The sequence below is a fragment of the Chroicocephalus ridibundus genome, chromosome 1 (genome assembly GCF_963924245.1).
Source record: "Chroicocephalus ridibundus chromosome 1, bChrRid1.1, whole genome shotgun sequence".
Classification (NCBI taxonomy): Eukaryota; Metazoa; Chordata; class Aves; order Charadriiformes; family Laridae; genus Chroicocephalus; species Chroicocephalus ridibundus.
This window is the reverse complement of record NC_086284.1, coordinates 112,678,098-112,694,902: the sequence shown is the minus strand read 5'-3', so window position 1 is coordinate 112,694,902 and position 16,805 is coordinate 112,678,098. Positions and strand designations below refer to the sequence as shown.

Genomic DNA, 16,805 nt, shown 5'->3' with positions numbered 1-16,805 from the left:
AGAAAAGTGGTCTGTGCTCTTTCAACCTCTATACCATTAGTAGGGAATAACAGACTAGAACAAAAATAATCTAAATAAAAAAAGTGAAGTACTAACCAGATTGAACATTTTCAGCAGCTGTTGAGTGAATCAACAACTACAGCCTTCCCAAACCAGCAAAAAAATCCACTCATATCTAACAGGACAGTATTCGTGTGGTATCAGGCTGGTACAAAATGAAATCAAGTTATCAGGTGGTTTTCCTGGATGAGTCTGGACAATTAACAGCTCTCAGTTCCCAGATGTATATGGATGATCAGACTTCTTTCGCTCATTTTTTTGATTATTTAAATCAAACAGCCTGCACAGAGTTTTACAGTCTCCTCTATGCACTTTGTATAGTTTCTGGCACAGTGGTCCAAATCACAATTCTATAATGCACATCTTAACAAAATGTAAAAATATAAATCCAGGACAGTTATTCAGTGAGGCATCAGTGTGTAGGCTGAAAATTGTTATTTAATACAGTAAGTCAGGTCGTATTTCTAAATTTGCTTTTGATACTCCTTTAACAATCAAGCCCTTCTGATGGAGACGCACATTGCTTTTTCCACACTAATTTACATGTCATGTTCTCAGCTATTTCAAAAGAAAACAAACAATGTGTCTTTTTAGCCAAGTAAACAGTCTCTCTTTTTATCTTTATTGCACGCACTAGCAGATAAGTTAAGCCATTTCTCTCAAACCTCAGCAAGATGCCTGGAAATAAATTATTCTGAAAATAAATAACTGGCATAATAAGTATTAATGTTGAAAACCCTCTCCATTGTATTTCCTTGTATTGACCAAGTAAAGTTAAATGAGATACCATAAATATAAAACAGAAGATAGATGGTACACTGAGGGGAAAAAAAAAGTAATTACCTATTTACTAGTTTTTCCCTACATAAGCACTGGATAAATTGAACAACCGGCAACAAAGGCTTTAAAAAAAAAAAAAAGCACTAGTCTCAATTTTCAATTGCTATTTATGGGAGGGATGACTAGTATATTAAGTCCAATGTTTAGCAAAAATATGTAAGCACAACTGATATTAGTGCAAGATTTGTGAAATCATGGCTGTGCATATCCAAACCTCAAAAGCGGGAACACTTTTGTAATGTTAATTTTATGAACACGTAAGCAAACAAGATTGATGCTATTTTAATTCAGAGCTGATATAATAATTTAAAAAAGAGAAACAGAGAGAAAGAGTCCTTTTCTTGCTGCCTGAATCATTTTGTTCACTGCATCCCCCTGCTGCTGCGGGGAGAGAGAAGCCGTAGTGAGATGAGATATGCTCACCAGCAGGACAGGATCGGAGCTTTAACGCAAGTGATGTGCGGCTGTGAACCAAAAATGCTTGAAGAATTTAAACTAACCATTTCAGATTAATTTTTGACTTGTAGCAAAAGAACTGCCGGATACAAGTGGTGTTTTGTACTCTCTTGTAGTATGATACGATGGTCATTTCAAAACGCATCAAGTATTTTCCTGTTAAAACACTGTATAATGCATTCTTACGTAGCGCCTCTACATGTTGTTGTTTCCAAATGAATGACGGCTTTTAGCCTAATGAATTTATTTCTCAAAAGGACACCTGAATACCTTGTGGGTGAAATAAGGAAAATGGAAGACTTGAATAGGATTCTGGGTGGTTGTTTTCATTTTTACGCCATGTCAAGACTAAAGACACTTGAGTGATACAACCTTCATGCCAGGGAAGAACATTTGTTCAAAAACATTGTCCTTCCATTGGCTGCTTGGAATTAATCTCATTCATAACGATGGTTGCTAGAACAGAAATACATATCCTGACTCAGTTAAAGACTCAAGCCTTTACTCAAAGCAAAACCTTGGAAGAGGAAAGCTGAACAGTATACTCCCATATCCCATTGGAAAAATCTGTAAAATAATAATAAAAAAAATCACATACAGCAGAAAGAAAAGAAAAAGATCTCAAAAGTCAAAAAGCCAAAACAGCAGAAAGAACAACAAGCTGGATTTCTTGCTAGGAAAAATAAAACTATTTTTACATTTCTCTTTTCCTAGTATTTCTGTGCGAAAATTGTTAAATGAGGTTCATTGGTGAGCTACAATACTTGCCCGCAGATTTCATTTCAAAACACATGAAAAAATACGAACTATGTTTTGAATTTTTTAATTGCTACAGCTTATACATACCTTATTCTACATTTTACGTTTCTTTTATGAAACACCTACTCTTCTACTTTAGGAGCTAACTCCCAGTGGTATTTAGCATCGCCACTGAAAAGTCTTACGCTCAAGGCCACACAGCAGCTTCACTGCGGTACTCCCAAGCAGCGCACTGTTTCACAGCTGCTAGAAGCTTATATATAAACACACGGACAATTACATCGCATTCTATTTAATTCTTTAAATATCTTTATATTCATGAATATTTATAAACTTCCAAGTTTCCCAAGCTGCACACTACTAAAAATTCCTATAAAAGAGAGTGTCCTCAACTCAGCACAAATGATAACAAGAGGGGCTGTCCGTGATCAGAGTATGCTCTGAAAAATGACTGCCCATTCCTTTCCTTTCACTTATGAAACACTAATTTGATTTCTTCTCTCTTTACCAACGCTCTAGATGTCTTTTGTTGAGATTTATAGTTATCGCTTCTTTTGGACTTTGTAAAATGGCATATCTGTCAGAGATTTGTTTTAAAAATAAGGAAAGGAAGGAAAGAGAAAGGAATGAATGCCAAACAAAGCAGAAAGCTAGTCTGGGTATTTTTCCTAGTTCTTATTTAAAATACTAAAAATCACCTGTTCAAGCTCCCCATCCTCCACCCCCTAATGAGAGTTGTTAGTAAAAAGAAGCAGCCCAGCCCACCCCCTGACGTCTTTAATTGACTTCATAGCGAGCGTTATCAAGAGCTACTCAAGCAGTGCTAATGGTGCCTGCAGATTGCTCACACATGGCATGGCTGGCATTCCTTGGACCTTAAAAGGGCTAATAGGAGAGTGTAATCTCCACTCAGCATGGGAGCAAAGACCACGAGTGATCTGGAAAACAACAAGTAATTAGAAAGTATTCTTCCCCAGATGGAAGGGAGGTAGAAAATGAAGATAAAGCCGGTACCCAACCATGGAGTCTCCTAACTTTGCTATTATGGAACTTCTAGCAGAAATATCACTTCAGAGTGATATTTCAAAGAGTGTGACATTCAATAATTAAAGGAATGAGTCTGTCACCTAGAAATGTGGCTTCTAATTTTTATCTGTGATTGAATACTTCACGGGGAGATATCCAACAGGGGTTATAGAGAGAGGTAGCTTTTAAGATTATTTTTTTTTCTATCAGCATTTCTCCAATAACTTCAGTAAGACACCTGAACATCATCATATTTTTGACTAACTTATTAGCAATGGCAAACTGAACTTTGGAATTGAAAAATGTTTTCGTACTTAAGACTCTGAAACATTTCACGAACTCTGAACAAGTCTCACTGATTCCTGGGAAGAAATACGTAAGTATTGCTCACTCCTCCCTAAATCGAAATGGTGCAAATTGCGTTAAAAGGCATGCAGAAATACAACTTGAGAGTCTAGAATAAGAAATGCAACTATGCTAATGCATGTTGCTATAGGAAATTTGATAGTTAGTGTAAAAAAAAAAAACCTACTGCGTAGTTTGAAGCCTGGTAAGGAAATAAAGACCAAGTTGGCAGAGGCCCATGCAGTTACCGTGTGGAAGGGTAACCTCATGCAGCCATGAAGATGCTGCAGCACCATGTGACACAAAGCCTGCAAGCAGCCCTGAGGAATGCTACAAAGCAGCTGGGCTACATGTCCCCTGTCCTTTCCTCCTCTGGTAAATTCCACCCTTCCTACCATACTGTACCTATAGCAACAATGCAAAAGTGGTAACAGAATTAGGGGGCCAGGATGAGTGCTTTTGGTCTCCACGCAATGCAGCAGTGCTGATCAGAGGGAGCATCCTGAGTGCAAAGAAGAGAAATGTCTTCATATTAATTTTCACTAGGGAAAGTGACAGGCGTATTTTTATCTCATAGGTATTCCTAAAATATATTTAGTAATTAAATTATTTTTAAAACAGCATTTAAAAAATATTTTCAAGAAAGATTAGGAAAAACAGAAAATCAGCTGTGATTTTAACTTGATGGCCCCACTGTGAAGGTAGTGATTGATGAGTATTAAAGAGTGTATCTAAATAAAAAGGCAGGAGAGGTGCTATCACAGATACCTATCTAAACATTTAGAAAAAAGAAAAGAAAAGAAAAAAAAGGCAACATACTGTTAACCTTTAAGAAAAAGAGACTAAAGACATTGTGGACACAATGTCTCCATTTAGCTATAGAGTGGCTGATAGCATACGATTAATATCAGAACAATGAAGCATTTATATAATACATATTGATAAAGCTGGACCTCCCTGAATGGATAATACTGCCTCTGCCTTATTTCAATTGTTAGACATTGTTAATGAAGCAGGGAGAATGGGGAGAGATTTGGTAGATATAACTTACTTGGTTTGACAAAAGCCTGTGATAAGATCCTTGACAAGAAACTATTAAGGAAAATAAATAACCATGGGGTAAGAGGTAAATTCTTGTTGTGGATTAAAAATTAGCTAAGTGATAGGAAACAAAGAGTGGTAATTAATGTCTGCTTCTCCAAGTAGAGAGAAGTTAAGAGTTGGGTACCTCGGGGATCTGAAACAGGACAGGTGTTCAATACCTATATTAATGGGTTCAAAGCTGAAATACACTGAAAGTAAAGGAAAATCAGTGAACAACACAAAACTATTTTCCAAAGGATAAATATGGCTGAGATATGCCATAAGGATCCATTCAAATTGGAATACTGGTACTGAAACAGCAGACAACATTTAATTTTATACAAGGAAGAAGGTATATACATTTGGGAGGATTATTGAAGGTCATCTCTGTGCTCCAAATAGTTCTGGAATAGCAATCTCACTGGAGATAAAGGGGTGAAAAAGTCAGGAAAGATAAAAGCAATGAGGTTCCAGAAATACAGCAATATGACTTGCAGTCGATTTAGATTATTTCTGAACTCCAAGATTGTATTTTACAGTTGACACCCAAACTTTCAATTGTTTTTTTGTTTAAATACTTGTGCATTGTCTCAGCCTAATCACTATACTAAAATAAGCAGAACTTTTCACAGCATTTTATTTTCAGTAAATACAGTTCAACCAGCTGTGTTCACCCTTTCCTCCAGCAGTGCCAAAAGTACCATACAATTATCAACATCTGTTAGAAGTGCTTTTCAAATTTGATTCCAAAAACATGTATTTCTGTCTCCTGCCTTGAATTCAAATATAAAAAGAATAAAGCACAGCACAAACAAAGAATCTGTCATACACCAGCTGCAATTACAGGGCACAGCGACAGAGATACATTAAGAACTAAGCGTAACACATCCCAATGTGTTTACATGAGCCTAGTCTAGCTGGCCCAGTCAACTACACAGTCAAGACGAACGGCATGAGTTTAATACTGAGTAGCAACTCTGGACTATTTGCCAGGAGTCCTGGGAGAGTTTACACCATGTTGCTACCATAAACTAAAGCCTTTATCATGCAGACACACCCAAAGAGGACAGCTGGACTGAGACTGACTGTTTAAAAATTAGTCTAGACAGTTAATGAAGTTATAGTACCAAATGTACAGAACACATCCAACTAGCAATATTAATAACTTGTCTGATTAACATTTCAATTTTATGGCTACTTGGACTGATGACCAGTGCTTAAAATGATCAGATTTTTATCTAGCCCTCTCCCAGAGTACATTACTGTCTCCATGTTAAATAGAAAGTCATGAAAACAATGGTACTACTATTCTTTAAACCATAATATATGAATATTTTCTCCACTTAACCTCTTCACAGTCGTACAAGTAATCTTGACAGTATACCTACCCATCCAATAATCTTAAAATAGAAGTTTGGAAAGACTGAGGAGGGTGTGGAGTTACGGTGGGTACACTGACCAGATATGGTAACACAAGGTAGAAAGAAAACTGCTTGCCTAAAGGGCCTAAGGAAGTTATCTAAAAAAGGCAGAGCTCATCCTAAAGCAAGACTGCAAATGCCTTCCAGGTGCCTCCTTCACAGGGAGCACTGAAGACTCAGTTTAAACCATATGCAAAAAATGATTTCTTTTTAGTTCTTTCCCAAATTCCCCTCAAGAAATTAAACACTCAGTTACATATGTTTCAATGACAACAAAAATTCTGCCATTCGACATCCATTCGCCATTTAAATTCCTTTGGTATTCCTCTGGTAGCACAGTGCTCACATTCACTGGCCCATTTGCATGTGTGCCTGATGACATAACTCCATGCTCCAACCCAAACTGCAGTCTAACTCTACAATCTTCTTCCCTCTATAAAATCTGTGTACCCCAAATTTCAGAAAAGTGGGCCCCAGCATCACCCTACCATCAACTTGCATCATCGGCCAGTACCTGCTTGCCTGCAGCAAACTCACCGGGCTTCCCCAGGAGGTCAAACCATGGCTGCGCTCTTGCAGCGCTTTGCTACCTCCACTTGCCGTTGCCTGTGGATGAGGGTGGACATGCTGAGGAAGAGGCAGCCACAGGGCAGAGATCCAGGTTTAGGCTTGCCTGATTCTTGTACTGCATCCCCAAGAAATGTGGATGCTATATTGTTCATTCAGGTACCACAAAGAAGGAGGTAAGAAAGCGGAAGGAAAACAGAGAGAGAATGGGGTGAGAGGAGAAGCAAAGGAGACAAAGATAGACTCCTCGACAAGGGTATGTTCTGCAACCTTTTTTCAAAAGGCTGATTTAATGAGCAAGTGACTACGTGAAAGTAGAGAAACCCAATCCTGTTTTTGTCTAGGTTCATGCCTAAACACAGCGTGAATAGCATTTGCAGCACTGGGATGATCTGGTTACATAAGAATAAAGTATCAGCATGTGTGTTTTTACAGAATATTTTTAATCAACTTAACACATCATCTTCTTAGTATTTTTTTCTTACTGTTTTAAAAAATATTGTAATGAAATATTTTAAGACCCTTTTCCCCTGTATGATTTAGCAAATGCTGTTTTCCCATTTACCAATGGAGCTTGAAATCAGTATTTTTTCTTTCTACTATTTGACTGTTTCAATCGAATGAATGGTTTTGTGGATATTATTTGTTAATTGTATATTCTTCCTGGTCACTTTAAAGAAACACAGAATTGAGCTGGTTTTGGTTTTTTTTCAGTAGAAAAATATAACAGAGCAACACACTTTATTTTAACTCAATATTTAGAAACCAATAACCTGTATTAAGTTCCTGTATTTCGATATGGAAAAATGTTGAGTGTTCAAGACTAGAGCCCTTGCCATTTTGTTTCTTATTCTTCTTATTCTTATTTCACAAGGGCATTTGACCATGGACTACAGACTGTTTCTTGTACTAAGTGAGAATTATATTCTTTCTCCATATTTAGTGTAAGCATTCAAGTATCATAATATCCACTTTGCCCTTGAAGAAATCTCCAGGCAAAAGAGGAATAACAGTAAATGAAAGGATATAAAGCTGTTGTAGATTTTTGGGGTAGGATAGAGGTGTTTTGCCACTTACCAAAACTTGAAATAAAGAGAAAAAAACCCTCAGCTCTGCTTTACATCAACATTTAGATTTTTTAATCTACCTGTTATGACCCATATAATTAAACACTCTGCTGGAAACAAATAGCTTTTTTATGATAAGCTTGTATTGTGAAATTCACTGTGAGAGGCTTTCAGTCTCTACTTTTGAGAAGTCATAAACAGTAAAAAGGAGTTTGTTAAAAAAAAATAATTAAAAACTACAAACTGATTAATTTTAGCATTTCATTCCAAGCATCTTGTCATTACTTGAAAGATTTTAAGCCTGCTCAAACAGGTAGTCTCACATGCTTTGTATTAAGCAGTTGAGTCAGCAGTTGCCATGCTCACAAAATATGACAGTACAATTGATTACTGCCTTTTTTTTCCCGCCTCCCAGATAACTGTTTTCCTTTGAAGTCAGAGGCCAAGAGATAAAACATCTGTTATCCTCCAAAGCACTCTTTTTAACTGGGGGTGTTTCCCCATGGCCAAGGGAACAGCGGTGTAATTACTGTTTTGTTCCTAATAATTATAAAATTGTTAAATAGATGCTGTAAGGATAGAAAAGCTTTTTAGCATGTACAGATATGAGGAAATACATTAGATTTATTCACTTTTGTGTTAATTTTGCAGCAATGAACAGCAGTGTTGAGCTAAAACCTAGCTATGTTCAACCAAACATATACTGATGGTATGTGTTGATGCTTATCATTGGAAGGTGTTGTCCAGCTAATGAAGATAATGTATAGTGGACGAACAACACTTATTTACTGGAAAAGAGACTAAATTTTCCCCTTACTAAGGTGAAATATAATAGTATTGAACTGAAATCAGAGGAGCAATCCTTTGTAAAACAGGTACAAGTGCAAAGGAGAACAGGGCGCAGGAGATCAGGAGATTTGCCTGTGTGCTTTGTTCTATTATCTAGTGCTACAGGACTACTCAGAGAGGAATGTTCTGCATATTAGGCCACACGTGATGTGAAGTTCTGTTGTTCGTGGAAACAATGTGTAATCTCCATTGCATAAGAGAAATTGAAAACCTGTCTTCTCTAGTCACCAGTACACCTGAAAAGAGAAAATTAGAGACACAAAACAAATGCGAAGAAAAAAAAATTACCGGCTGACTGAACACATCCAGGGAAAAATTAAAAATTTATTCTTTGCCAACTGCCACCTCACTGAGGGATTTGAGATGCTTGAGTTTTCTCCATCTGTATAAAAGATGCTTCCCTGCCCCCATATCGCAACTCCTGATACACAGCCTGTAGGTGTACGTACATCTTCTATTCAGACCTGCCAGCCTCTTGAAAGAAGCTTGAGAAAGTTATCTATTAAATAAATATGGATTTTCCTTCTTTCTCTTTCTTTCCTTCTTTCTCCCTTTTTCTTATCATTCAGTTCCCTCTACAGACCCTGGTAGGTAGGGTAGAAGCACTGTGCAAGCTGCTACCATGCTCCCTTTGTTTCATCACTTCACCTTCTAACTTGGAAATAGCTGGCTGGATCTGGAGACATAATCGGGGCAAGAAACACTCTGCTAGGGAGTGTTCAACTACTCACTTTGACAGCTATTATATTCCCTTGCAATTTAAACAACAGAAAAGCAAGACAATGCAGGAGCAGAAAATGATCAAAAGTGGGAGTGAGGAAGGTGAGAGCTGAAAGAAGAGTAGGTGAGTCCAGTAGCTAAGCAAGTGCATGGCTCGTATGTCATTGACTCTTTCTAAATAGCAAGGCTGTGTTTGTAGAAGGGGCGCATTACTTGTGAATTATTTGATGTAGGATAAAAGGTATATCAAACGTACATCAGAACCTCTACAATTGCTAGGCCAGAGACCAGCTTTCTTATCCACAAAAATTATAATACCTATAACTAAAGGCATTATCTTCCTAACAAGAGAGCTATATCATCATTCCTTTTTTCCTTTAAGTAGTACATTTCCTACTACTACTACAGTAATTTCAATTTATTTACAGGACCTTAAGTTTTTGAGTGTACTCACTAGCATACATCAGTAGGCTAAATTTACCATGTATAGATCTTTATCTACTCTGGAGAACTCATAAAGATTTCAAACTAAAGAAAAAAAAAAAAAAGGTTTGGAAACACTTATTGTAAGATCCTTTCAATAGTGAGGAATTACTTTTCATCCAGTTATGATTTCCTAAAGTTCAACAGTCTTTTTCACCTTTTCTTTTGCAACCTAAATCCTTTGCAAGATTATTATTCTTCCCCCACTTCTCTTCCTCCTTCCCAGTTCTTTAATATAAATGTTAAACATTATTGCAACTAGTACACAACTCAAGGAAATTAATGTTTAATCTTGTCATTGTGAGGAAAAATAATTCCTTATTTCTAATCTTAGTTTTGGTTCTTATCCTAGTTTGTACTCCAGGACAGTATTTTGTCTTTCACCCCAAAATTATATGCATATTTTAAAATCCTACCACAAAATGGTTTTAACTTTTGCCCTGCCACTCAATAGCAGATTAGAGAGGCAAGGCCCTCCTCAAGAGAAGTCATGATTATCTGTCATTTACACATGCTTCTTTGGGCATTATGTTATCTTTCAGTTACTGTTTAATTTACTTTGTTAGTATTGAGTTAAGGACCACTGTTCCCCAAGATTGTTCCAATAACAGCATTACTGACAGTCACAGTATCTTGCATTTTGTTGTAAACACAGTAACAGTTGTCCTAAAATGCTGCAGGGGCCTGACAGAACATATCCCAGATCTCCCGGAGTATGGCAGCATTTCAGAGTGGTTGCCTGCTCTTTAAATTCTGAAACTCTGCCCCTTTTTTCCTCAACTCTCACCTTAATATCCCTCTTGAAGCTTGCACCTGAAATCCATTCCTGGATGTAAACTAGAAGTGCTGGCACATATATATGGTGAATCATTCAGAAACTGTAATCACATCATAATTAGAAAGCAGTTATCTTCTAATAAGTTTAATGAGAGCCATACTAGTCAACTTCCACCTAATATTTAAGTAATATAGGTAGTAAACAGATAAGGGTTTAATCCATATCTGAATCAGTAACGTATCCAATGTGGCAGGCATAAGATAACCACTGGTTTTGCTTCATTTTCATTACTATAGGGGGAAAAAAATTGGCATATAAAACAGCTTCCACTGAAAATAAGCTCTTTAAATTAAAGTACTCCTTTGAGACTTGCTGTTTAAACTATCTACTGCGCATCCACGAGGTAGAGTTGAAAAGGGAAATCTGGAATTGCAGCAAACTGCTAGCTAGACAATAGCACTTTGGCAGACAAGCCCCTCCAGATTTTGTGTTGCTCTGAGACATGAACAGATTTAGCAGACACTGTAGCAGCCATCATTGCAAAGCAGTCTTTTCTAGCATGATGTTAAAGAAGAATAAACCCAAAAGAGAATAAGAAAGCTTAACAAAAATATTGAAAATATTGAAAAAGGTGTGATTTTCTTCAATTGGAAAATAAAAAAACCCCAACTCTACTAGCAAAAACATCCAAGAAAATTAAATTTATTGGTTTCGAAAAACACTGACAGAAGCGAAACAAGAAGATAGTGCAGTTATAGTAATCTTTATGTAAGAAGGGGGGGGAAGACTGATTTTATGAAAATCACTGTATATATAAGACAACAAGGGATGAGAAGCATCTAGATTTTTGTTTGTTTCTGTTATTTTTCATTTCAAGGTAGATCGCAAAGTTTTCTTTGATAAAATATATGCAGTTTAAATGCAAGAAGGAAAACTCTTCCTGGGCTTCAAACTGAAATAATTTATTTCATATATGGCTTAGGTTATTAGAAATGCTGCCCCTAACTTCAACAGGTACTAAATGCCTTCCTTTTTTAGAATTAGAAGTTTATGGTCTAAGTCATCCTCATCTTGACCACTAAAGGCAAAGACTCAGCTACTGCAATAGCTAACACCAATTGTTACCGGCTGATGATACGCCTCCTCCGTTCTAAAGTGTGAAGAAATTTGTAAAATATAGGCATAGATTAAACATTTAATAAGCATCACATTCAACAAAACTATTTTTTTCCTTTCGTCTTTACACTCTGAACTTAATGCACACACACATATTCAGGGGCGGCAGCCAAAAGAACAACCGGAGTGAAGCCTCATACAGGCAATGTGAGGAGGAAGCGCTCCCTTGCCCCACCACATCCCACACTGTGTCCGCAACAGTGCAGCCAGCAGGTCAAAGGTAGTGATCCTTCCTCTCTGTTTGGTGCTGGAGCGCTGTGTCCAATTCTGGGCTCCCCGGTAACTTGCACAGACGTACTGGATGTCCTGGAACAAGTCCAGCAAAGGCCATCGACCTGGTGAGAAGACAGAGCCCAGGATGCAGGAGAGAGGAGGGGGAGCTGGGCCTCTTCAGCCTGCAGAAGAGAAGGCTCAGGGGAGACCTCATTGCTGTCTATATCTGTCTGACCAGAGGATACAGAGAAGACAGAACCAGAACGAAACTCTTCTTGCAGGTGTATGGCAATAGGACAAGAGGCAACAGACACAAGTTGAAACATGAGAAATTATGGTAAACTATGAGGAAAAACTTCTGCCAATGAGAATAGTAAAACACAAGTTGCCCAGAGGGTCTGTGTGATCTCCATCCTTGGAGGACTTCAAGATTCAGCTAGACATGTCCCTGAGGAACTTGACCTGTTTAGACCTGCTTTGAGCAGAGAGCTGGAACAGAGAGCTCTGAAGGTCCCCTCCAGCCTCAGTGATTCTCTGTTGGAAGAATGGACTTATATGAGGACAGACAAATCAGAATAACCATGTTTTATGAACTTCTAGGAGAATATATGTGACAATAATCCATGGATACTTCAAAGGAATAAGTACTCTGGGTAGACACTGACATCCAATAAAGCGTTTAAAACAAACGTAGGAAAAATGGATGTAGAGGAGCAAAGGCCAGCCTAAACACTTCCAGTCATTAACACATCAGGGTCCTCACTGAACATGGAAGGAATTGATCCTTCTGCTCTTTGCTTTGGAAGTGTAAGCCAAGCACTATATTTCTCCTGCCTTAGTGTACCTAACAAACACATCAGGAATTCTTTTGTTTGAATAGTTAGGAAACAACCAACTCTATAGCAGGTAAAATGAGGAGGAGGAGGAGGAGGAGAGGAAGGCCTGATTAAAAAAGAAGTTTCCTGTGCTTAACTGGGAAATCCGCTTAAACGGGATGTCTCCCAGGGAACTAATTTAAACCCGATGATACTTAATAGCTATGATTGGTGCTTAGTAAGTAGGGTAATTATGTTTAATGGGGATGCCTTAAGGCAATTGAGTGGCACTTAAGTCTTTTGTATGTCTCAATCTCATGGTACTTCTCTCCATTTTCTCCTCTAACAGCTTTCTGACCCTCTGTAACAGCTATAAATGTAGAAAATGTATACATCACCACCTGTTTCTATGAGTTTGTCCCTTCTGTGCTAAATACAGGGTCACCATACAAGGCATACATTTCATGTCACCTCTGCTCCTATCACTGCATGAGCCACAGTACCTAGCCAAAATATTGGCTTCTCTTACCATTATAGGCTTATCTAATAACATGAGGCTTGATACCGCCATACTGAAACTAATGGAAGTTTTCCAAAAGCAGAATCAGATTCAAGCTGAGTTTTGTTCAATGCCTTGCAGCAATGCTGTGCTCTGCAGTAGGACTTCCTTTCAACGAAATGGAACAGGAATATTCTACACTTAAAAAAACCCAACAAACAAACAACTCTTCATAAATATAATGAGGATGTGAAGTTTGTGGACGGTTTTCTCTGGGATTTAAATTAACTATAGTTTTTGCTTTACTATAAGACGTGGTCTTCATGACTTAAGTTGGAATGTTGCGTTTGTTATAATACAAAATCTATAACTGTGCCTGTAAAAAAAATAGGGATGAAAAAAGCTACTTAAACTAGGACCTATATTTGGGGGAGGGTGGGAAGTGGAGGGAAGAAAATTATAGGTTGGTCATAAATAAGTTTATGTTGGAGATTAGAAAGCCCCTAAATATTAGAGGTATCAGATCCTGAAATGACTTTCTAACAAGCATAGTGGAGGAATAAAACAGATTTTCAGATGGAGCTCGCTCAATAACTTTCTGAAAAAGATGACATAATGTCATGTCCAGAATAGCTGGAGAATAGATTTATTGATCCAGAATGTGGGTCTCAATCCTATTTTCCTAAAATCATTTTCAATACAAGAGTGAAGCCATCAGAGAAAGCAAAATAAAGCATCTTTAATTCAACTTACTGTTGCCATTGTCTCAAGGCACCTGACCGCATCCTTTTAATATTAAGAGAGAGGAGAGAGAGAGCATCTGTAACTCGTCTCAGTGGCCAGTCTGGCCCAAACCACCACACTAGCTTAACCAGCAGTCTTACTTTTCTTGTCTGGGAGTCCAGTTAGTCAGTGGACTACAAATATTCACCATTTTTTCCACAGCAATAATTTTATATAAATAAATTGAAATGTTGCAAGCTAAGCACATGGATGCTGTATAAGCATTTGAAATTTAATACAATGAAAATATTGCAAGGCTGTTAGCATTAAAAGGTACCAGCAAGGTGGTTTTATGAGGCTTCTCACTGAGCTGTGATAGAGATATGATTAAACAACAATTCTAACAAAAGATACAGACTTACCAGTAAAGAGAAATTAAAAAAAATACATATGTATTTTACAATTTTCAAAGTATCTTTGCCAGATGGCTAAAATACCCAAGCTCCCACTCCAAACCTGAACTGTAGAAAGGTCAGTTCCCAACTGGGAGGTAAAATTACCTTTTATAAATCCATTTGCAGACCATATCCTGAGACAAACTTCCTAGTCCATACATTACTTTTCTTATTATACGTATTTTAGTAATTATAACATATGCATATTCCTCATCACACTTGTCTCTCTAAAACACATATTAGTAAGAGCCTACAGACATAAGCTGTTACTGTCTTCAGTTCTCATTGATTACAACACTCCTAGGGGCTAGATTTTATAAAGATCTCTCAGCTTCCCAGTGTTCCATGCTTTAGAATCAAATGCCCTTTTGGCAAAGTTATTGTGCTTTTAAAGTATCACTAAAAAACAAGAATTATATTTTGAAATAGTTTAAACTCCACAGTTACCAATTCTTAGAATATTTAATATGAACAGGGCATTAAATAGTTATATTTCATCCTGAAACCACAAAAGACCGTCTTAGCAGTAGTCTGTTCACACAGCTCCTACGGAAATTAGTATAAGTTCATGCAAAGGAAATCACTCATAAGATGAGACTTCTCCCATTGGATTGTTAGATTTCCTGTTAAGCAATATTCCAAAGTAAACTGATTAAATCAATATGCAGTCCATTTTTTGGACAGGCGATAGGTAAAACTGGTTACTATTGCTGTCAGCTAATGAAATTAGCAAGTTACATTAATGTTGATATCAATATCAGTATCCTTTTCACAGTGAAGCACAAGTATTTAAACCATTTCACGTCTCTGAGTTCACTCTTATTGCTTTTCTGTATAAGAAAAGTAGACTCACTGAAAGATTAAATCACTTGCCAATGGTTGCACAGCATGTGAGTGGCAGATCCATCCTCAGAACCTGAGCCCACCTTCTCATTCTACCAACCCTACTGTTTTCCTCTAGTAAATGTACCAAGCAGTCAGAATCTTCAGCTTTTAGTCATGTTCAGAAATACTTTCCGTGCAAGCAGCACCATGATTTCAATGGAAATAATGAGTAAAATACAATTTAACATGATCATGGTTTTATCAAGCCCTAAGTTAAAATCAAAGTTCGGAGTGCTAAAGAAAATATATACTTGAAACATTCCTTATTGAGGCACTGGTATGATAATTTTATGCTTTTACTGTTATACCCCGTGTTTCTGTGCTTGTAACTCTTCTGGGTCACAGGTTAGATTAAAAAGAAATAAAATGTGAATGACGGGAAAAAAATATCTGAGCAGAAACAGAACATAAATTTTAGGACTCATTGTTCCTGTGCTAGGCGTTTTGTGTTTTGTTTCTTGTTTTTTAAAGATTTGAAGTTTGGATTCACACATACAGTTCATCAGTAATGACTCTACAGGAAACAAAAGTAACAGTTGCTCTAAGTGGATAACGCAGAGGAAAATGGTATCAGACAGGACTGGATTTGGATGCTGCTTCCTGCATCCTCTGTTGTTAAAAAAGCATCGTATCTCCAGAAGAAATGAAAAAGCACATCTAAAGCTTCCCGGAAGTGTCTATGCATTTAAAAAATGGTGTGCTCTCAGAAAAGTTCAAAGCATCCTGAAAACATTGACGAAAACTGTAAATAAACATGAAATCACCAATATGAAGACATTTTCCTTAAAACCATAAAGTATTAGATATCATTTTGGGGAAGAGTTATGAGTATAAATACTGTCTCTATTCCTCCTCTAATGCACTCTAATTTATGTTGTGTTAACCTATGAGAGGTAAGGGATTAGAAAAGAAAAACGTTCACAAAATTTGGTGCAACTCTTTTCTTCACTTAAGTCAGAGGTAAGTCACGTTATATTGACCGACCCTCAAACTCCACTGTGAGCTAAGGGTACTCAACAATAGGCTAGACACAGGTTCTGCTGAGTGACAATTTAATTCATTTTGGGGAAAAACTAGTTTATAAATGTCACAATATTCGACTCATTTCCTGGACAATGTCCTCCGAAATATAAACTACAATATGGGCAAGAATGTGCCATAAAGAGATAAAAATAGATCTACCATCGACTAAAGCTGTTTGCCCCACATCTCCTTCAAAACGACGACGAGTGTTACTGTATAAGAAAGAAATCAATACTCTAAATATAAAGGAATTTCCTCAATTGTTGCAAATAGCTAGAGCTTACCAAACAACATTATATGTGTTCTTACTTGGAATTTTTCCAGCACCTTCAGCTACGCTGCAATCAAATGGCATATGAACAAAAAGTGATAAAAACATCATTACTAAGCATCCAAAGCAAAAAAATATGCAATGAGCTCCTGACGTACATGCAGCGAACTGGTGTGTGCTAACAGAGAAAAGCAAGTATTTTTAGAGCATACATAATGAGGCCCCCACTAATAGCCTGGTCACTAGTGACAACAGGAAAGAACCTCACATACTTGTTTTTGTTAAATGGGT

General features: G+C 37.2%; 1 protein-coding gene across 15 annotated transcripts in view; it reads right to left on the bottom strand.

Moving 5' to 3' along the window:
• ROBO2 (roundabout guidance receptor 2) overlaps positions 1-16,805 on the bottom strand; it is a 471,920-nt gene that overhangs the window by 166,247 nt on the left and 288,868 nt on the right. The window lies entirely within an intron of this gene.